The sequence below is a fragment of the Carettochelys insculpta genome, chromosome 2 (assembly GCF_033958435.1).
Source record: "Carettochelys insculpta isolate YL-2023 chromosome 2, ASM3395843v1, whole genome shotgun sequence".
In the NCBI taxonomy this organism is placed as follows: Eukaryota; Metazoa; Chordata; order Testudines; family Carettochelyidae; genus Carettochelys; species Carettochelys insculpta.
The window spans coordinates 222,204,727-222,228,290 of record NC_134138.1 but is presented as its reverse complement, the minus strand read 5'-3'; the positions used below and the strand labels follow the sequence as shown (position 1 = coordinate 222,228,290).

General features: G+C 46.3%; 1 protein-coding gene and 1 pseudogene across 1 annotated transcript in view; one reads left to right on the top strand and one right to left on the bottom strand.

Annotated features, from left to right (window-relative positions):
- Positions 1–694: 694 nt before the first annotated feature.
- On the bottom strand, positions 695–849 carry LOC142009844 (U1 spliceosomal RNA; annotated as a pseudogene).
- An 8,438-nt stretch (positions 850–9,287) lies between these two features.
- The window catches only part of LOC142007955 (histone deacetylase 9-like), a 488,069-nt gene continuing 473,792 nt past the window's right edge, over positions 9,288–23,564 (top strand). The window contains 1 exon segment of the mRNA XM_074984651.1: positions 9,288–9,609. The gene's annotated coding sequence lies outside the window, so the exon portion shown is untranslated.

The window sequence follows — 23,564 nt, the reverse complement described above, 5'->3', positions numbered from 1 at the left end:
CCTGGTCCCTGGAGTACCACCTGTGCAGCCCACTCTGCACTCAGGCCCCAACTCGTGATGGTACATGGAGGGGGCTGGCTCCCCATGCTCTAGCCACTCATCCTGCCACCCTCTTGAAGGGGTTCTGCACCCCCTCAGCGGCTCAGGCCCTTGCGGTGCTGTCATGTGGCGGGAGCTGGCACACATTGGAGGGACGCCCTCCTTTTCCTGCTCCACCTATCAGCAGCAGTTTCTAAGCAGCCCTGGAGCCTCCGTAGCCCAGGCCCAGGATGGAATGGGGAGCAGCAGATTCAGACGCCTCATCTTGGCTCTCTGCATGCGTCCCAGCTCTAGTTCCTTCTTAAGAAGCAGAAGGGCATCAATGGCTCAGGGCAGGACAGGATCCCTTCGCTGCCTGTGAGCAGCACAGCCACCTGGAGAAAGAAACCTAGTCTCCAGGATAGCGCCTGGTGGCAGTGCCAGTTATCTGAGAGTACTGGTTGACTGAATACAAGTTAAAACAGAGTTTACTGTATTAAGCATAATACAACTGTTTGATGATGTAATATGTAAGTTTTTGCATTTATTGGTATTAGCTTTTGGAACTCAAGAATGGCTTAAAGGTAGGCCTGTTTCCAATGCAGACTGAAAGTATGTTTTTGGTTTTCTTGTCAGATGAATTTGCTACTTAAAACCTCATTTTTTTTAAATGCACCAGGGGAAGCACAAACACAGTCCCCCACTACCACAAATTATTCAGTCGAGTTTCTGCATTTGGGGAAATTGCACACCTGCAGTGCAATGGATGAACCTCACCCTGCGAAAACCACCTTCAGGATCATGGTATCTCCTCCCCTGCCAGGCTTAAAACCTCATGCAATAGAAATAAGACTGGTAAAGAGCTAAAGGCAGCAGACACCTTATGACTACTGTATAAACCAGGCATGTCCAACCTGCGGCCCGTGGGCCGCATGCGGCCCTGGACAGCTAGTAATGCGGCCCCAGAAGATCATAAACTTTTAACATTATTATGTGACTTATATACATTAACTATATTATATATTTTGTACACGGCCCAAGACTATCTTCACTCAATGCAGCCCAGGCGAGCCAAAAGGTTGGACACCCATGGTATAAACAATCTGAAAGTGGCTTTCTGTACCTTCACTAAAATGGTGGCACAATGCAACATAACAGGAACTATTTTTCAAAAGATCTTTGAAACTTGAGAGTTTCATGAGGGAAATGCTGAGTTCCATAACTCCCACTGGATTTCACAAGACAGGCAGGTGTTTAGTACCTTTTATGTACAATTATGCTGTTAATATACTGCCCACTCCTACATGTACTGAGTGCTTCCTGTAAGTTGCTCAGAATCCTCAAATCTTAGGCTATGTCTAGATTAGAGGGATTTGTTGACAAAATGGACTCTTTGTCGAAAAAATCCATGGAGTGTTCAGATTCCCAAGTGCTTTCTGTCCACAGTAAGTCGACAGAACACAGCACTTTTGTCAACAGCCGTACCCTGCTTGCCACAAGGAAGAACGGCTCTATTGACATATCTCGGTTGATAGAACGTGGGTCTGGATGTTCCAAGGGAACTTTTGTCAATAGAAAAGACCTCCAGATTGCTACGCAGGTGGCCTAGGGGACAGCCTGTCCACAGCAATCAGTGCTCTATGGTCCCTGCCTCCAGTCCTTGTTAAAGCCGCAAGGAGCCCAGAAAACCCAGTGCCAGGAAGCTGAGAGCATGGGAGCAGCAGAACTACAGGCTGCAGTCCCCCACACTCTCACAGCCACACTGTTGGTGAGAGGCTCACAGATGGATGAGCAGAAGGCAGCCTGAGACACCCCTGGCTCTCAAGTGACCAGCCTGAGGGGTCCCAGGAGCATGCCTGGGGCAGCAGAGGTGGGCTCCATCCTGGACAATGGCCAAGGTCCAGGTCCTGTTTGATCTGTAGGGGGCGGAGGAGGAGCCCCTCCAAGACCCCAAAGTGAGGTGCCACAATATCCTGATATATGCTTGGATGGCCACTGCCCTTTCTGAAGGGGGCATTCCCCTACACCCCAAGCATGGAGCAGGTGCAGGCCAAGGTTAAGGAACTTCACCAGGGATATGTCTGGGCCCAGGATGCTGCCTGACACTCTGGGGCAAGACCCGCCACCTACCCCTATTACCATGAGCTCCACAGCATCTGCGGGAGAGACACATCCCTACCATGCCACAGCATCAACATGGTGCTTGAGGCCCACCCCACCGCAGCAGGAGCACCGTCAGGAGGTGGAGGAGGCCTCTGAACCCCAGCCCCCACCAGAGGTAGACACAGAGCCAGAAGCCAGCAGCAGCCCATGCATTGTTTTGACTCTTGTCCCCTCCAGCCAGGCCAGGCCCAGGGCATCATCAGTATTGGGCAAGGGTCCCTCCGGTGAGTACCCCATTCATCACACACCCCAGGGTGTGGGAGGCAGGCGCAGATGGGGCACACTACGAGCATCGCAGTGGAGGTGCGAGGGGCACACTGTGATCATTGCATGGCACATGGACCCATGTGCAAGGTAGTGTGCACCACCCCACCCAGCAGATAGCCTCTGAGCACAAACAGCATCCTGCTGCCTGCTACATGGAAGGCCAGATGAGACCCAGACCCTGGCCAGCCATCCTGAAGGGCATCATGGACCTGCTCCAGTGGCTGAGGGCTGTGCCTGTGCCTCCTGCCCCCCAGGCCTCCCCGCTTCCCCCTGCACACCCAGACCCCCCTACAGCCTCAAATTCTCCATAATTCCTCCTTGTTCCAGTCCCAAACCAGCCCCAATAGAGGGCCTGAACCCATGATGAGAAGGGATCCTGGGGCTGACACTGCTTGGGATCCTGCTCCCCCTTGAGTTCGTGGCTCCCCACCCCATCCATATTTTGAGGCCCCTGACCCCTGTCCCAAACTCTTGCCCATAGGAAATAGTCCACTACACTCTGGTTTCTTGTAAAGCATTTTTAATTGCCCTGTTTATTTTTTGCACAAATTTTAGTTGTTGTTGAGTAAAAGCCACTTAATTATTCACCACAACTGCATCCCTCTTCCTTGTGCAGGAGTCAGGGAAGGGTGAGAGGGTGAAGGGAAGAGTGGTGGTGGGGATGGGATAGGGCTGTGGGCCTGAGGTCCCCACTGCGTGTGTCCTGGGGAGGGTTACAGGGGATCATGGGAGAAGCTCTCCCTCAAGGCCTCCCAGATCTGCACCCCATCCTGAAGGTCCTGACAGGCAGAAGCTGTGCCCAGTTGCTCATATGTACAGCCCTCATGGCTGGCACCTGCTCCTCAATATGGGAGAAAGCCCTCCTTCTTTCCCTTCACAGGGTTGTGCAGGGCACAATAAGCTGTCACAGCTTGGGGGATGTTGTACTCCCTGACATCCAGGTGGGTGAGCAGGCACCTAAAGCATGCCATGAGGTAGCTGAAGGTGCACTCAGACTGCATCCTGGCCCAGTGGAAGTGGGCACTGAAGAGTTCTCAGCTGGGATCCAGCTGGCCTATGTACAGTTTCATTAGCCACAGCATGAGGGGGTAGGCCAAGTCCCCCACAATGCACGGTGGCACCTGCTAATACCCAAATGCCAGCTCACAGCAGGGGATGAATGTGCCTGCTTCCAGCCTCTGGCACAGGCTAGAGTTGTGGAACACATGGACATCATGTGCCCAGCCCAACCACCTAATGTAAATGTCCATGCTGGTTGACTAGGGACTGCAGCACCATGGAAAAGTAGCCTTTGCAGTTGATATGTTTAGCTCCACTGTGCTGTGGGGCACAGATCTGAGTGTGGGTCCCCTTAACAGCCCCTCTGCACTTTGGGAACTTCAGGCTGGCAATCCATCCATGGCTGTGTCACCTCTCATAGAGCTGAAAGGGATCTCAGGAGGTCATTGAGTCCAGTCCCCTGCCCTCTTAGCATAGGCCAAGCACCATCAACCCCCGCTTTTTTCCTGCCTGCCTCTTCAAACCTGTTTGCTGCAGATCCTTAAATGGCCCCCTTGAGAATTGGGCTCACAATGCTGCATTTAACAGGCTAATACTCAAACCACTGAGCTACCCTCTCCCAGCTGCAATAGATAGTTATGCATCTCATAAAGCTGGAAGGGACCTCAAGAGGGTCATCAAGTCCAGTCCTCTGCCCTCTTGGCAGGACCAACCATAAACTCTCTCTTTTTTTAAAAAAATCTGTTTATACCAGATCCTTAATTGTCCCCTTCAAGGAGTGAACTCAGAACCCTTGGTTTAACAGGCCAGTGTTTAAACCACTGAATCATATCTTCTGAAGCTATTTGCCCCAAACCCCTAAATGGCATCCTCAGGGATTGAGCTCACAATCCTGGGTTTAGCAGACCAATGTTCAAACCACTTTGCTGTCCTGGGTCACTGCAAACTTACATTTTTTTTTTTGCCCTAGATGGCCCCCCTCAAGGGATGAGCTGACAACCCAAGGTTTAGCAGCCCAGTACTCAAACCACTGAGCAATCCTTACCCTGCTGAAGGGGTACACCCATCTCATAGAGCTGGAAAGGACCTCAGGAGGTCATCAAGTCCACTCCCCTGCCCTTTCAGTGGGGGACTGGGTCCAAGCCCCACCCCTTTTCTAATCTATTTACCCTGATCTCTAAATGGCCCACTTTGGGGGGCTGAACTCACAATCCATAGGTTTAAAAGGCCAAAGCTCAAACCACTGAGCTATCTAAGAGCAGCCTACTGCAGCATGCTAATGTTGATGGCTGTTGTAACCTGCAGAGAGCAGAAACCAAATACATACATCAAGGACTGAGGGAGGGATTCCCTGGGTCCCAGGAAGAGGTCCCCAGTCCTATCCTGCCCCCCAAGCTCTCTGTGAGCCCCTGTGAGGTTGCCCCTGGCAGCAGGGCTGTGCAAGGGTGGTATGGCATGGTCCCCCAGGGATGGGGTTTCCCCCCTACCCCAACCCTACCCATCACCCTGACCCCACTTCCCAAGGGTCCATCTTGGGCAGGATACCCCCTACTCCCTGTGCTTGAACAGCAGCCTGAGAATGCATTACCTGCTTGAGGAGGACACCAATGGTGAACTTCCCCACTCCAAACTGGTTGCCCACTGACCCATAGCCGTCAGGGGAGGTGAACTTTCAGAGGGCAACTGCAACCCATTTCTCCACAGGGATGGCAGGCTGCAGCTGTGTGTCCTGTCTCTGGAGGGCAGGGGCAAGCCAGGTACAGAGTTCCAGGGACATGGTCTTCCACATTTGGAAGTTCTGGAGCCACTGCTGGTCATCCCACTGCCCCATGACCAGCCAATCCCACCAGTCAGAACTGGTGCAGTGCCTCTAGATCCACCTGTGTACCTGCGGGGTGGGTACAATTATGACTATCCTGAAGCCATGGTGAGGTCCTCACAGGTGGTCTTGGGCTTGCCCACTGTGAAAAACAGGAGGACAGCTGTTAGAAGGTTCAGCAGCTGCTAAAGCACCGCTCTGTGGGGCCAGCACAAGCCCTGGGGCTGCTCTGGTACCATGGCTCCCTGGAATGAACTGTCTCCCAGAAAGTAGTGAAGCCCTGCTCTAGCTGGCTGCTGAGTATTGACAGAGCAGATCATTCTTTCAATTTGCTTTGCTGTCTGGATGTGATCTATTGCCAGAAATTTTGTCGCACGATATTTTCCGACAAAATCTTCTGATGACAAATCACTCTAATCTAGACATAGCCTTACTGAACTCATTGGATTGGGCCCTTACAAGCTCAGGAGGCTACCAGACTGAATTGTACTATTTATGCTATAGCAACATATGCAAACATTACTATTAGCACTAATATTTTTGTAAGAATATTTTTGAAATGTAAAAAGCAGTAAGATTTCTGCGCAATAACCACTATAAGAGAGATGGCACAGCTCCTTCTTTTTCTCATTGGCAGTCATTCACATATTTTTCCTCTCAAGATAAAATGTAAATGAAACTAATCATTTTCAGTAAATAATATTATATTGGTGGTAGTAGTTGAGTTCCAAAACAGAGCTGAAATCCTTATTTTTCAAAGACAACCTGCTCACACGACAATATTTTATTCCAATTATTTCATTTTCATTATCCACATCAACTTACAATAAGAAATATGCATTTGTAAAGTATTAGTGTTCATACCAAATTGCCCTAAAACCAGAGCCATATGTTTAAACAGCTCAGAATGCTAATGCTACTTAGTAGGGCTGGCTGGAAAACAAGAATTTCAGAATTTTTTTGAGGTTTCAAAGTGTGGTTCTACATCAGAATGAAAGCAAGACCTTCTGAAAATGAGGGCAAGAAAGACTCAGAAATAGCCAATAGCTATGCGGATCTGAAACTCACATAGGTTGTGGGAGAACCTGATTCAGAGCAGCAACTTGAATCCAGTGCTCTGCATTCAAAACACTCATCAGTACTCATGTTCTCATATCCTATGCAACATCAGAGCATACCATATTACTACAAATATTAATAATAGATGGCATTGTCAATGTGATCAGTACATATGCCCCACCACTTTCCTTCACTTGTTCTACTAGCAGCTTGCCAGAATTATGAAGCTACCCATTGAGTGAGCTACTGTGTCTCCTTGGGCCTTTTCATGCTACAGCTGGCTCTGATTATGAGATGTGGTCACCCCTGATGTGAAAAAATGAACAGCAATGGGCAAATGCTGGACTCCACAAGGACTATGTATTATTAATATCTTCTTCCAAGGCTGTCAACAATGAAAGGTCTTATGAAGATACCACAGGTCTGGACACTGACATCAACTGTATTTAATTGCCACCCATAGAAAACACAGGATGTTCTCCAGACTCTCCGTTTTCACAGTGCAGACTGTAATAAGGACCACACAGTTGAATGCTTAAAACTAAACTAAAACTAAAACTAAAGCTTTCACTACAGAAATTCCATAATGTCAAACAAAACTGTTGCCCACACACAAATATCAACAATACAAAAGAGGAAGGAGTTATGTCTCAAATTCATTATGAATCGCAAGGAAACTGTCATTGACTTGTACCTCCCCTGAATTCTGATACTGAATGGAATGCACTCAGAATAAATATTCATATAGCTCAACTTAGATTTTGGTAAAAAAGACTGTACAAGACAAAGATTAGTTTTGAGTATATACTGAATATTTCTAGCTGTTGAAGCGAAGTGGTCAGTGTATCCCTGCCACAACATGATCCCCTCTCATGAGGCATGTGCTATCTTCACTGTGATCCAGAGAACATTGCAATGAAAAATCTTTGTGCGAAGATATAAACGTCTTTTGAGATTAGAGATCTAAAGGGTATGTAAGGTGAAATCAAGAAAGCAACAGGTCCTTTGTTCAGGGATACTGCATGCCTCTCAGCTCTCTTAACTGAGATATAACCAACAGAAACAAATAGATGTAGTCCTACCTGGAACACTATCACAAACTCTATTTATGTACAACCTCCAGGCCAATCTTCAATAATTAGTTTATTTGCCTAGAAAAAGGCTAGAAATGAATTTTTTAAACAAAAGACAATGCTCAAATGATGTCACTTTTTTGGTGCTTTATTTTGTTTTCATGTGTCTTCATTTTTATTTGTATTATGGTTAGGGGTCTTGAAAGCCGAAGTGGCCTGGGCCTCTCTGAAAATCTGAGAGGGCCTGGAGGGCACTGTGGAATTCTGAACAAGAAACTCATTTATCTCAGATGAGACTGAACTCCCTGCAGCAACTGGAGTGAAGGGCTAAGTCACATGTACAGAGGAAGTAAGTTGAGGACCAAGTGAGAAAGCTGAGGCAGAGCTGTTGTAGTTCCACAGATCTCAAAGCAGTGTCACTGGGATGACACCTTTTTCAGGGCAGCTTTTGTCTTAGAGCCAGGGCAGTGGGCTGCTGAGGCTAATGAAAAATCTCAAGGGCTTTTGAATTATTCAAATTTCTGAGCTAAAATTAAAAAATATGCTTTGAAACTCTCCTCTTACTGCAAGGGACACAATAAAAACAAAACAAAACAGAAGCTTGCCCTTTTCTAAGCAAAAGAGAGGCTGAGAGATAAACACAAATACATTTTCCACCCTGAAAAGCTCATAGTGCATTCAAAACAATACTTAAGACCAGAGGTGAAAGTAAGTGGGTGCACCTTGGTGTGCAGCTCTGGGAAGGGCTGGTAGACCTGCAGCAAAAGCCAACAGGGAGCTATTTAAAGAGCTGGCAGGGACCTGAGTTGCCATAGGACAGTACCTGTAAGAAATTTTAAGTTACTTTCACACCTGCTTAGGATAATATTTTAGGAGACGCAGGCTATGGGGATTATTAATTATTAGAAGAGAAGAGATATAAGAAGGACTTTGGAGGAAGAGCGGCATCTTCTGGATGAGGACAGTATGCCTGTGCCAAACATAGAAGTTTGGCAGAAACAATAAAAGTTGAGGCTGAAAAAAGGAGCAGAAGTTTCAGATGAACAGGTCTGCAGGCATAAAGGCCTAGGGGAGTGAAGTTATCTACTCTGGCAGAGAAGGCAAAGTAGTTCATTAGGATGGGCACTTCTGCCATTATCTGAAAGTTCCAGATGGACCAAACCAGTGGAAGATGCCACCCAGGAGAAGACTTCTCCTTTGGTGACTGGTGTATTAATTGCTCTCTACCCCTAAAACTTCCCACTGTGGCAGGTCCACCAGTTGCAGCCCCCGTGAAAGTGCTAGGGTGGGCCAGCTGCACAAAAATAGCAAATCATGCCCTGTAGGCTATGCAAGGTGTAGGTCTCCATAAGGCAGGAAGCGAAAAGCAGGGTGGCTGTCGGTGCCTTGTCGACATTAGAGCACTCACGGTGGCTACCGCCATCAAGACATACCAGAAGAGAAAGGGCAGGACAGACAAGTCCAATGGGCCATGAAGTGTCAGACTTCGCCAGAGGCTCAGGTTTAAAAACAGAAGGACCAGGTAAAGCAGGTGCCCGGGGGCAGCTGAGGAGAACTCCGGGGCCAGCAGCTCCCTCACTTTCCTTTCCAGAGCGCAATGATCGCCCACAGAGCGGCTCCACTCCCCCTGCACCTGCCCGCAGCCCAGCCCCTCGCCTTGGGGGGGGTCCCTGGCTGGCCCCAGGGTGCTGCAGGCGCTAGGGGCAGGACGGGGCAGCTGCTGCACCGGACGCCCCCACCTCCCCCCGGCCTGGGCTGTAGCCAGGGCTGCACGCCCGGAGCACCCCGCTCCGCTGAGGAAGCCAGGCACGGCCAGGCGCCCGCTTTGCACAGCGCAGGGGCGCCCCCCTCCCCCAGCAGCGGGGCGGGGCGGGGCGGGTCGGCTCGGCTCGGCTCAGCCGCCGGCCTCTCCTCCTCCTCCCGCCAGCGAGGGGCTATTTTTAGCAAATCCTCCTCGTGTCGCCACGGGCTGCGCTCACATCGCTCAGCCCCTCGCCGGCTGCAGCCGCGCCGCCTCCCTGCCTCCCTCCCTCCGCGCCGGCCCGCGCGCGGCCCCTCAGCCTCCCCGGCGCGGCCACCCCCGGGCCATGGCCAGCTGAGCCGGAGCGGCGGCCGCGGCAACTTTCCCTTCCCCGCCCTTGGAAGATGGCAGTTCGGGGCAGGGCTGGAAGTTGCAGCCCGAGAGCGGAGCGGTGAGCGGCGGCGGGGAAGGTGAGTGGCAGCCGGGCCGGCAGCGGCGGCGCGGGCAGGGGCAACGCTCAGCCAGGTCGCCAACGCCTCGGCTGCAGCCGCCGCGCGAGGAGCGGGCTGGCGCGTCTCCGGGCCGCAGAGCCGCGCGCGCCCTGCCCCGGCCCGGCCCCGCCGCTGGGGCGGGCGGAACTTCACCCCTGGCGGGCGGCACTGACGGGGAGAGCGGGGAAGAGAGAGACCGTGTGTGCGCGGGTGGGGGGAGGAGGGACAGTGTGTGTGTGTGTGTGTGTGTGTGTTCGGGGAAGGTCTGTGATTGTGGGGCGACAGTGTGTGTTGGGGGGGAAGGGTTGTGTGTGTGTGGGGGTGAAGGACTCCGTGTGCGTGGGTAAGGGTGGGATGGGTGGGAGGGGCAGTCTGTTTGTGTGTGTGGTGGGGTGGGGATGAGGCCCCTACTGCTGGAGACAAGAATTCCGCAGCAAAGTTCGTGTTTCCTGAGAGCACAGCGACCTAGGGAGAAGTTGTGTCGTTTAATTGTTTGTTACTTTGGTTTTTGTGTTGTGGTTAATATGAAACACTTGGTACTGGAAGGGCAACCCTCCTGGCACTCCCCCTCCCCGCCCAGCAGTGGTTGGCCTTGCGCTGGGCACTGCCACACTGTTCCTACAAAAGCCAGGTTTTTGGGAAAGTGCAGGAGCTGACAGAAATAATTTCTAGGCCGGTGGAAGGTGAATAGTAAATTATATGCTCGTTAAGGTTAACTGGGTAATTAAAACCTACACTGGGGCGTCACTGTGGGAGATGTGCAGTGGGTAGCAAAACAGGTGGAAGAGCTCCTGTCTCTCTGTGAGTGGTCTTACAGTCATTGCAATCTGGAAGGATTTTGTTCTAAGGCGTGCTTTCTTCCTGTGGTAGGACATTTCGTTAAATAATAGGAATGGGCCAGATGTAGCAATTTTAAAAGCTTTTGGAGGATGCAGTGATGGGGAAACTGGAGATGCATTTCCTGATGCTAGTTTGAATTCTCATATGAGACTCTTATACTCCTAATTTCAGGAAGATGTGAGTATTTATCTTTTATGATTTAAGTGGGTGAGTGACTTCAAATCCCAAAAGCTTTTAAGAAACAGAAATAAGCATAGAATAACTAGTTTTGCTCTTTGGAATAAAAGGTAAAATTGTTTTGATACTTTGCAATCAGGGTAAATGTGCCTAAATTTCCTTTGTATTACAGCACAATCTAAAGTAGATGATAATGGTAATATTTGATAATTTATGCTTTAAATCCTTTAAAATAGGATTTATGATTCGGAATATTGCAGAAGATGTATCCATCCTTGAAAAATTCATTGATTATGATGGAGTTTTGTAGTTTCAAGTACCGTGTATCAATTTCAGAACTTAAGTTGTTATTCAAATACATGAGAATGAAATGAATTTGGGGAAGGTGTATTTACAACTAACCTAAAATAGCTAGAGGTGTGTTTTGAGAATCTTTTGACACTTTAAAATAGCTACATCTGGCCCATTCCTATAGTGTTTTTTTTTCCTGATGAAATAGCTCTTCTGGTACCTTGTCATAAACAACACAAAATAAGCACAAAAAATAGCAAATCAAAGAATTCATATATACAGTAAATTCTTTCATTCCGGGCATCCCTGGAACTGCAAGGTTGCTGGATATTCAAATATTCTGGATAATATAGAGGTATACGTAGCAATGCATAACACTAAAGAAAAACAAGATTAGATATTAAGAAACAAAAATGTATCCATAGTACTTTATTTACCAACAACAGTAGTACTATAGGCTGTAAACTTATAATGTATTTATTGTATTTACTTTGACTATATTATACCTAGGGAAAACATAACTAAAATTTACTTCAGGTTAAAATGCCTGTTATTTGAGAGTTCTGGATGATAGAATGCTGGATATGAGTTCACTGTATGTACTTGTCTACTTTCTTGCAATTTTTGTTTAATGAAATGATGAAATGTTATTTTCTATGACAGACGTAAGAACAGTTTTGGGACATTCACTGAAAACCGTTCTAACAAATTTTTGAAGCACAAGGCTTGCAAGCCTTACCGTAAACTCCTATGAGCAAAGAGGAATAGCAGGCCATAGTAAGGCTTTTCCAATGCTCTTCTCTCCAGCACCACCTTTCTTGATCTGCCTTAGAAAATTTTAAAACCATAATTTCACGCTCTTTTGTTTTCTGAATTTTCTGTGACGAGCTCACTCATTTCTTCTGAAAGGGCCTCCATTTGCTTCGTATCAAAACGTCCTATTTAATTCAGAATCGTACTCTAACACAATACCATAATGTTATTGGAAAACAACTCCTTGCTCTCACACAGAAAGGTTGTATTAATTTACAGATACACATTATGCAGTTAACAAGTGTATAAATAACTTCAACACATTTTAAAATTGACGTTACAACAATACACAATTTTAACACCTCCAATTGATTTTATCTGCCAACAGATGTGTTCCAATATATAGGAAGAATATGCCTTTACCCCACGGGGATGGTGAAGTGTTCTCAGGCATCTTGTGTCTACCATTGGTATTAGCTCCCTCATCTGCACAGTGAAATATCTATGCTCCGTGACAAGTATCGGAGGGGTAGCCGTGTTAGTCTGGATCTGTAACAGCAACGAAGGGTCCTGTGGCACCTTATAGACTAACAGAAAAGTTTTGAGCATGAGCTTTCGTGCTCACGAAAGCTCATGCTCAAAACTTTTCTGTTAGTCTGTAAGGTGCCACAGGACCCTTCGTTGCTGTTATGCTCCGTGAGTGCATCTACACTGTACCCTTCTTTTGGCAGTGTGTAGTGTAGGCTACGTAGCATGTGTATAAATAGGAGCATAGTTAGTGAGCTGCAGCTTAGGTGAGTGAAGATGTGCCTGAAGGGTGGGAGTCACTACTTGAGTACATAACCAATGTCCTTCTCTACTTGCCCCACCTGTCCTTCCTTGTCTACGCTGGTTTTCTTAGCAGTGTAGTGTCCCACGGTCTCCCCACTGCTGATGCTCTTTCAACCCATAGATAAAAGACCCAGGCAGGGAGAAAATCTGGCAGTGGGTAGTCTGATGGGAATGTGTCTGGTAGCTCCTCCATGCTCGATGCCTTCCAATACTCCTGCAATGAGGAAAGGATGTTTCAGCTGAGCTCCCCATTTCTGGAATCTTTTCCTGGGAAATGCTCTGGCAGGGGGGAGGCGCTTGTTCATCCGCCTCCTGTCTGTCAGTCTTTCCTCTCAACAGTGAGGAAAAGCTCTCCATTCTCTCTCAGTTGCTGTCAAGATATTCTCGCAGCCCTAAAGGTAGGTTGATATTACTCAAAACACTGCTCTGTTTCATTTTGATCATTTAAAGATGCAGGTATTCGTACGGACCCCTGGCCTCCTGTTCACCTTCTGTAAACTAGCACTTATCTACAAATAAATAGGCTTTAGTGAACACTTCACTAGCAAAGTGGAACAGTAATTCTTGTTAAGTGGCTTTCAATGTATTATCACCACCACCTTCCTTTGTCTGCCATGAAGGTTCCAAAACAAAAGTTAACTAGTGATTTGTCTTTATGTATTTGATACAGATGTTTCTTTTAAAGTTGCAAAGGGATAGCATAATTCAATCATGAGAAAATGAACAGGCTAAGGTCAAATATCTAAAACAGTTCACATTTTTGAAGATTAGCATTAAAAAGGTCATTTTCAAAGAAAATGTCTAAAATGAGAACATGAGAAACGTTCTAAAGAGAAGTATTTATCATTTGCTTATCCCAGAACCCTAATTAGTTTCACCTATTGTTAAGGATATTATTCACCTGCTGAGAACCAGGATCATATTCAAATACTTATAATAGTGTGACTAGTTCATAATAATTTTATAACATGATTGTTGCAAGTGAATACAAATGATAGGAGTGGTTACCTTTTTAATAGGAGAATTTTTATTTGGAAATTAATCAAGCCAACACAGAGGGTAAATTTAGTGAAGTGGTTAAAACATAAAAATTTAGAAAGTTGGAATATAAGCCAATGACCTCCAAAGATAGCAAATAAAAGAACAAGATATTCATCAGGTGGTCGCTCATGTAGCTCTTTGAACTACGGCATAATCTTACACGATTTGCTTACCAGCTCAGGGCCAGATCTTTGGCTAGTGTAAATTGTCAAAACACCTCTGAAGTCAATGGAGATGTAATACTTTATATGAGTTGAATTTCCTTTTATCCTAGGTCACTTATCATAGAAGTATTAGGCTTTTACTAATTTCAGAGGGTTTTGGATCAGGCTCTTTCAAAATAAAATAATGGCAATAAAGAAATCTGAAACGATCTAAAGAAAAAGGCTTTGTCCAGAAATAATATTACATGTTGTAAACCAAAGGGGTAAATGCAACTTGGCTGAAAAAAAACCACACATCTTCACAGGGCTAAGGGCCAAATCCTGCCAACATCAACTTGTAATTTTACTGAGTTACCTGAAAGCAGTAGATATAAAACTGTAAGGAATGGCAACTGTGTTTCATGTTGAATGTTTGAGTTAGATTGTTGATAGTTGTTTGTGTTCTAATACAAAAATGTTGATATTTTGAGTGAATACAACAAGGTTTAATAACACCTTGAATGCATAGAGAAAAGTAACAAAATCCAAATGGCTTTTCAAATGGCATTTTTAATAAACTGTCAGAATTTGAGAACTACAGTTTTTGTACATATTGCTTTATTTCTGCACTCTCTTTTGTTGTTCTTCCAGTGATAATAGCATGGATATATATCTTCCACAGGATTTACTAGTAAAGGGCCTGATCTCGAGAGGTGACAACTACTTTCAGTTAATGAATGTTTAGGGCACCACACACCTCTCTAAGTGCACCCAGTGCCTTATATTATTAGGACCTAAGGATTTCATCCTCTAGGCACGAAGGACTTTTCTACATCTGGAATCTGCATCCCAATTAACTCTTATTCTAAAATAAGAGTACCTTGCTGCTGTTCATTTTAAACCACTGGGTTAAGCTAAACAGGAAAAAGACACTCTTATTGTGGAATAGGAGTGTTCACATATGAAGTTAATCAAGAATAACTTTTGTGTGTAGATGTGCCCTTACTTGCTAGGGGGAATAGTGTTTACTATCGTGAATGACCCCACTGAGTCAGTGGTACCGCTTGAGGCAAATGCTGATCATGTCCTGTGGCCATGAGAGACCTTGAACACAGTTTCTATGGCTATATCTAGACTGCAGGGATTTGTCGGCAGAAGTTTGTGTCAGAAGATACCCTGCCACAAAATTCCTGCTGACAGATCACGTCCAGACACAAAGGCATATTGAAAGAGTCATCTGCTCTCTCCCCACAGAGCAGCCAGACAGCCTAGCCGTGCTCTCAGCAAAACAGCCACCTGGAACCATGTCAGCCAGGGTTGTGGGTCGCCAGTTCCTTCGGAGAGCCGGTGCTAGAGCCCTGTGGAGGTGGGTGCTTAAAGGGACCCCTCCACACAGCTGTTCCCTTCCCCTGCTGCAGGCTTGCGTACCTCTGTGAGGGACAGCAGAGCTCTCACAGTGCCTTCTGTGCTTGCTCTGCACTTGGAGGCAAGACAGCCAGTCCCTAGGTGCCATGCTGCTGGAGCTGCCCCTGGGATTGTGACGGTCCCACATGGACGTGCTGTGGCTTGTGCTGAACTTTCTGGCAGCTGCTACACACCTGCACCTGGCTTCCCCCAGTGCACAGGTGGCTCTGGAGGCACTACACCAGTTTGGACTGGTGGGACTATCTGGTCATGTAGCAGTGGGATGACCAGCAGTGGCTCTAAAACTTCTGCGTGTGGAAGGCCACTTTCTTGGAGCTCTGCACCTGGCTCACTCTCCGCCCTCCGGAGACATTTAACTCAGCTGCAGCCTGCCATTCCCATGGACATTTGCCACCCCCAACAGCTACCGGCTAGTGGGCAACCAATTTGGCATGGCAAAGTCTGCCAGCGGTACCCTCCTCGTGGAGGTAATGGACCCTCAGGCAGTGGCCCCGCTTGGGGGGACCCTGCTAAAGGGGGACCCTTGGGAAGTGTGGTTGAGGGATGTGAGAGGGAACGGGGGGGGGAAGCTGTCATGCTGTCCTGCCCTCTCACAGCCCTGTCAACAGAACATGCATCACAATTTAGATGCTCCTGGGTTTTGTTGACAAAACACTGCAGACTAGACATAGCACATGTGTGAAATTCAGGAACTCCACACAGGGGGCTACAGTGCCAAGCTGTGCTCCCCTATATCACCATGTGCAAAGGAACTTCAGGGAGCAGCAGCAAGTGCAGGACAATAGCAGGGGTGGGGATCCACAACTACACAAATTCCTTTGTTCTTCTCTGGTGTCTTGAGCCTGGAGGGTGCAATAGAGGCCATTAGCCAGAAAACAGCTAATCTGTAACTGTTGTCTTGGGTATGAGAATTCTGTTCAGGTCTAACAGAATACCTAGGGACTGCCCCCACAGTGTTGCCTGATAACCCAGGTTGGGCAACAGAAAGAGGATTTGATCCGAAACCTGGAGAGTGCTGTCCTTACCCACAACAATTTCCCATTTAAGTCAGTGGAAGTTCTGTTTGCATTCTTAGTGAATCATGGAGTATTTTGCAGAAAGAGGAAGATTTTTGCTTCTCGTTCTTGCCTAACACTGTGTGAGGTGGTGACTGGCCCTTTTAAGTGGGAACAAGTTAAACCTGTGAGTAGGTAGTGGCTTTGCAACAAGGCCTACCAGAGGGCACCTGGCTTCTATAAGGACACAGGTGGCAATTGAGAAAGGGGTACAGGGAGGAACTGTAAGAACTTTCCTGTGTGAGACCTGTGAGCAGTAGCAGTCTGGAAGTCCAATGTCGTATGAGTAACAGTTAAATTTAAAAGCCAACAAACATTTTTAAGGAATGGAACCCAAATTTTAGCTTAAAGTTACTGACTTTGTCCCTCTGCTGTTTTGTGAATAACTTTCACAGAAGTAAAGAAAAGCCAATTACAGCAATACAGAACAATGGACTGTGCACTGACAATGGTAAGAAGGAGAATATTAAACAGCTGCTTTTTCTGGTGACTTCTTCTCATTTTTGCTGAGTCTGAGGCTGCTGCTACAATACCATTGTCCCATCGGAGGTGCCAGGGTAATGAGGCAATTTGAAGCAGGCTGAGGAGGCACTGACATGCATATTCAGCACATCATTAACATAATGGCAGCCACACGAACAAACTTCACATTTCAGATTGACAATGAAGATGGGGTCAGCTTTGAAATAAGCGGCCCGCTTTGACATTCCCTTACTCTGATTGAGTTCTGTGGGATTAAGGGAGTGTCAAAGCAGGGCACTTATTTTGAAGCTGACCCCATCTTCACTGTCAATCTGAAATGCGAAGTTTGTTCGTGTGGCTGCCATTGTGCTAATGAGGTGCTGAATATGCATGTCAGTGCCTCATTACCCTGGCACCTCCATGAGCAGATGGGAATAAGGGGACTTCGAAGTAGGTGGCGTCCTTTTGAAAAGGAGCCCCGTCTGGACGAGATGCGCGGCGGCGAGGCGCGTCAATTTCGAAGTGCTGCGGCCGCCCGCATACTAATGAAGCGCTGAATATGCATTTCACGCTTCATTAGTAAACTTCGAAATGGCCATTTGCATGGCCATTTCAAAGTTTGGGGCACGTGTAGACACGGCCCCGATGGGACAATGGTAGTGTAGCAGCAGTCGAAGTTTGCAAGTAATCTGTGTGCTCTTCAGTGGAGAAAACCATATTTAGTGTTAGCCTGTTTGTAATAAAAGGTGTATATCTATACTGGCAAAAAAGGTATATTTTTAATCATGAGTTAACATGTTAAAGTCCTAATGAAGACAAGGTAATTGTAATTTTAACATGTCAGCTGGTCTGTTATAACCTCTGCAAAAGTCTAGAGTTTATCTCAACTAGATAGCACCTTGGCTGTGGCCACACTACCCCTTGCTTTTGGAAGGGGCATGTTAAAGTGGCAGTTCACAAGATGCTAATGAGGCACTGACATGAATATGCAGCTCACCGTTAACATAATGGCGGCCATGCGCAATTTGAAAGTGCTGCTTTCAGAACGCACGCTGCCCATGTAGATGGGGGGGGGGCCTTTCGAAAAGAGCCCCTAACTTCGAAAGGCCCGTGGCTACACGGGTGGCATGCTTTCCAAAAGCTGCACCTTAGCATAATGGCGGCTGCACGCGATTTGAAAGTAGCGCTTTCAGAATGCATGCTGCCCATGTAGCTGGAGGCCTTTTGAAAGGACCCCTTTGACTTCAAAAGCCCCTGTTTCCTAAAACCAAATAGGCAGAAGGGACTTTTGAAGTTAGGAAGTCTTTTCGAAAGACCCCCATCTATACAGGTGGCGTGCATTCTGACAGCGGCTCTTTCACATTGTGCACGGCTGCCATTATGCTAATACAATGCTGCATATTCATGTCAGCACCTCATTAGCATCTTCTGAACTGCCTCATTAATATGCCCCTTCCGAGAGGGAGGGGTGGTGTGGTCACAGCCCTTTTGAGCACTACAATGCCCTTGTTTTGATTAGAGCTTTAAATGTTAGTTAACATGTTAAAAATAGCTTTTTCTCCATCATAGACAATCTCATAGCCCACACAGTTCTCATGAAATATAATACACATTTTAGAATGTTTCTGAGAAGCTTCCATCAACTATAGTTGAACCTCTCTAGTCTGTCACTTTTTGATCTGGCAGTGTTCATGGTCTGGCATGATTTTAGTTAGCCAGACGTGCACTTATCATGTGTGTGGTCCAGTTTCCCATAGTCCCATAAAGTTTATTTATAGCCACCAATCCTGCCTGTCAGAGTTTTATTCTGCTATTTAGCTGTAATTTACACCTATGTGTCTTGTAAGAGCCCAGTAAGCAGTGGAAGTATTGGTAATGCTGCTAGACAATATTGACTTCCCTTGGTTGGGCAAATTCTCTGTTCTGGCACTGATCAGGTCCCAAGAGTGTTAGATTAGAGAGGTTCAACCAGAACTGTAATAAAAACTGTATACTTTTTTCTTTTAAGGACAAGAACATTGAGAAATTGCATGAAGTTATGGATGTTCTCTCAACTGCTTTGATCGGTTGGGGAAAAATGGTATTAATTGATTATTATTTGTATCTTACTGAAAGCACACTAGGGCTATATCTACACTAGCCAAAAACTTCGAAATGGCCATGCAAATGGCCATTTCGAAGTTTACTAATGAAGCGCTGAAATACACATTCAGTGCCTCATTAGCATGCGGGCGGCCGCGACACTTCGAAGTAGGCGGCATCCTTTCGAAAAGGAGCCCCGTCTGGACGAGCTGCGAGGCGGTGAGGTGCGTCAATTTCGAAGTCCCCTTATTCCCATCCGCTCATAGGAATAAGGGGACTTTGAAGTAGCCAGGGTCTTTTCGAAAAGGAGCCCCGTTTGGATGAGCTGCGCGGCGGTGAGGTGCGTCAATTTCGAAGTGCCGCGGCCGCCCGCATGCTAATGAGGCGCTGAATGTGTATTTCCATGCTTTATTAGTAAACTTTGAAATGGCCATTTGCACGGCCATTTCGAAGTTTTTGGCTAGTGTAGACATGGCCTAGATGAGTCATCAGACAACTAAAGTCATTGACTTGAAAATCATACAAGGAAACAACAATGAAGAACATAAGGAAAGGAATATTTGTATAAGCAAAATCATGAGGGTGATCACTGGCACATATTTTGGTAAATTCATTTTTTAAACTGTATTGTTATAAAATATCCACCAGTTCTACTTGGTTATTGTTAGTTCAGTTTTTTTAAAATTATAAACTTTATCTAATTGACCTTCTTTCCACCAGTAGAGCCGTGATTTGTGAATTTCTTATTGTAACCTTGGATAAAGGTGTACTCGTACTTTACCTCTTGTATTCCTGCCTTCACGGTTACTTCCCATCTTACTTGTGTCAAGGAAAGAAAGAAAAAGAAAAGAACACCAAAAGTACTTTGAGAAGGCATGTATTACCCCTTTAAGGAACAGGCTGCCTTATGGCTTGAACAGCTTGTGGTGTAATCAAGGATGCTGTGCCTTGCCGTAGAGCTGAGCTATTGAGACAAGAACAGCACTTAGTGTATGAAAGGACCTAGGACTTCTTGGCTAACTAGAAGAGAATAAAAAAAAGTGATTAACCAACATATAAATATCACTTTTCATGGCAGATGTTCTCAGAGGCAAGCCAGGAGACAATTTAAGCCTTGGATGGGTGCATGGGTAGGGAGGCAGTGGGAGCCTGGGATAATGAGGTGCAGAAGTGAGGGGTCAGAGGTGGCAGTGGGGACCATGGGCAATAGGTGAAACTGAAGCCCAGTGGCCCAGGCATGGAGCCCACAAGTCTGAAGCTCTATGGTTGGGATCTGTGGACAGAGCCTGTCACTGTGTTGTTGGAGCCTGCTGCCCACTATCTCAGGGAAGAAGGCAGAGCCCCATGGTCTTTGAGAAGGTGGGGAACTAACTCCCCCTCTACCCCCCACCAATCATGATCTGTGCAGCAGTGGTTGCAAGAAAAGCTCCAGGTGGCTGCATGTGACAGCAATGGCTGCATTTGAAAAACACTGAAAAGATCCTCGGTTTGTAGAACCCAGAGTAGTTGATATCCCCTCCACACTTCCCAGCCCAGTGCTGCCATAAGGGCAAACAGGAACAGGAGGGTGAGCAAGTGAGATGGGAATAGAAGCCGTGCAAGGTGCAGAATGTGGTCACTTCTCTCTCAGCCTCCAGGAGGTTAGCCTAATCAAACTTGGGGACTCTGTTTTGTAGATTTTAAATTTGGCACCAGTGAATGAGGGTCCTGAGCTGAGGACCTTTTATGAAGTATTTGTCACTGCCTCTCTGTTCTTGTTAACAAAACAGCCAGCCCTATTTCTATGTGTGTTTCCTTCTCCTTGCCCTGGACTGTTCAAGGCTGTGTTTACACTACAAGATAAAATCGAATTTAATTCAGTTAGTCACATGGTAAAATCGAGCTGTCTTCACTGTAAAGACCATTAGCTCAATTTTTGGGAGCAGTAATCTTGAGATTACAAAATCGCAGTTACCTGATGGGAATAGTGTCAAGCATGAATTCAGAAGGTCAATTAAAGGTGAGTGTGGAAGTGCCATGTCTTAAAGGCAAATTTATTAGCCTCCGCAGGTGTCCTGTATGTAACCCACAATGCCCCTCAGTACTCTGCTCTGGCCCCTGGTCTCCAGTAATAGGAACAGCGTGAATTTCCAAATGGGAGCAGGGAGCCTTTAGCTGTGGGCTCATGTTAGTATGACAGCCTGAGAAATGGCTTCTTTCTTTCTATGCTATCAGTGGTGTGCATGCATCTACCCATTTAAATAGCCCCTGCAGGGAGTTCACGGCTCTGTCTGTACACTTGCTATTTTTTTTCTGCACTGCCTGGTGCCAGCTCCTGACCTGCCATACCACGTGTCAACAAGGGTGTGCTGGAGGGATGTGTTTATGCAAGCATGACAAGAAACTTCTCAGCGGTTGACATTTGTTTGCAAACCCCCTTCCCTCCCCCACAGGCACCAGATAGTCTGCGTCTTTCTCACACTCAGCCACGTCACATGGGTAGCCCCCCACCCCAACCCAGTAAAAGGATGTACGTGCTATTTGGTGCTGACAATGCTGCCAGTCATGTGTTTAGGGCTCCAAGGGCGGGAAAGATGTTCTGAGCTTTGTTGCTGCCGTGGGGAAGTCTCCCCCAACCGTTAAGATACTGGGGGCTTTGCTGCTGCGTGGGGAAGGACCACCTCAATGGGCCCTCGAATTACTGACCCCCCCCATTTCAGCCATACCAGGCCTCGCTCCTGCCAGGGAAAACTCTCCCCTGGCAGCTGAAGGGCTTGCTACTGCCAGGGAAGGACCACTTGAACTGGTCTTGCACTGAACCAACCCCCCACCTTGTCTTGCTGCTAGTGGGGAAGAGTCTCTCCCAGTGGCTCAAGGGCTTGCTCCTGCTGCTGGAGAAGGACTACTTCAACTGGCCCTCCACTGCACCTCCACCTTTGCCCATACTGGGATTTGCTGATGCTGGGAGGAAACCAAAAATTCTTTTTTCCTGCACTTTTTTATCCTCTTTCTTCTTATCTGAAAAACAGTCCAGGACCCAGCATTATTTTCAGGGGTCATGTGCATGCAGTCATGGGAGGTGGGATACTCAGTTGATGGCCAGTTGAGAACAGTTGTTACATGGAAACCTTATAGTGTACTGGAAAGCCAAAGACTCCCCTACACCAATATAGTATGTGGGGAAAGCAAAAATTCTTTTTTTACCCTACATTTTTCTATCCTCTTTTTCTCTCCCTTTAAAAAACAGTCCAGGCTCCTGCATTCGTTTCAGGGATCACATGCATGCAATGACGGGAAGTGAGACAAGTGGATGGCCAGTTGAGAATAGTCACTGCACCATGTTGCCAATGTAATGTATCAGGAAACCAAAAATTCTTTCTTCTAATTTTGTGGGTCTTGGCATTATTTCCTGGGATTGACATATTTTTAGGGATCGGGAGGAGAATGAGGAAAATGCAATGGGGGAAGATGACATCAAGACCAGCAAGCATACCCAGAATGCTTCAGGGATGAGGGAACTGTGGGATAGCTTCCCACAATGCACTACTGCAACAGTTGATGTTAGCCAATGTATGTATGGCAGCAATGACTCGACTTTGTGGGGAATACAGTAAAAGTGAAGGTGGTCAAAATTGAACTTATAAATTCCAGTATTAAAATCGAATTTATATCAGATTTTTTATCTCGTAGTGTAGACATAGCCCAAGTGAATCTATTACTGCCCCGAGTGGGCTGCAAAAGGCGTTTGAGGGGATAATACATGCTGTTACATAAATAAATAGTCAAAGTTGTCATTATATTGTTCTTTCTAGTGCGACCAGAGACAGAGAGGGAGTAAACTGACTCATATTGAATAGCTTGTCCCAGATGTCCACTATCTTCTCTGCCCTTCATAGATTTTCTCGAGCAATTATTCTTATGTGCTTGAATTTGCTGCTGTGATGCTTTCGAAACCTGAGCCTTGGCTATGTAAGGGCTAAGATTAAAATATTAATATGAAAAAAATCACACAAATGAACAGCATTTTATATGTATACTTGCAGACTAATCCCAAGGATGTGTAGTTTGGTCATTTAGGCTATGCCTTCACTACAGAAGTAACTCCTCTCAGGTTAACACAACTAAAAAGAGAATGGCCATATTGCAGACAGACATTTGAACGACACAGGTATGCCTGCACTGCCATCACAAAATGTGACTGTAGCTCATATAGACGTACCCAAGCTGGCTTTAAGCTAGCTAACACAGGTATTGGAGCACCATGTTCACCATGGGTGGTTGTTACCCACGCAGAATGCTTCAGTATACCAGAGTATACCACAGAGCAAAAAGGACTTTTTAACCAATATAACTGCGTCAGGACTAAGTCTTTTGCCAGTACAGCAATGTCTGGGGCTGGGAGAGTACCGCACTTCTGAGTAGTCCTAAAATCAGTATTTAAAGCTATTTAGTGAAATCAACGAAGGCCCTTCTCCTTACTCTTAAGAATGGTTTATTTTGATTTAAATGAAAACAATTCTTTATTGGTTTACAATGAGCCAAAAATGGGTCTAAACTGAAATAAGCATCTACATTACTGTGACTAAATCTGTTTTAAGCACACCTTAAATTAGACAGCCTTCTTTCTGTTCGAAACACATTTTGCTCCCCACCCTCCCCCCACCCCATGTTTTTTAACTCATAATAGGTTTACCATAATGTTTGGTGAATGGCTGTGGTCAGGTGTCTTTCACTCTATGTATGTCTGTGCGTTAACTGGCCAAACTTGAATTCCAAATTCTATTTTGAAAGGGAAGAAGTCAAAATGAAATTGTTGCTGAAATGAAACATTTTATCTTTTGTTTTCCTTCCAGCT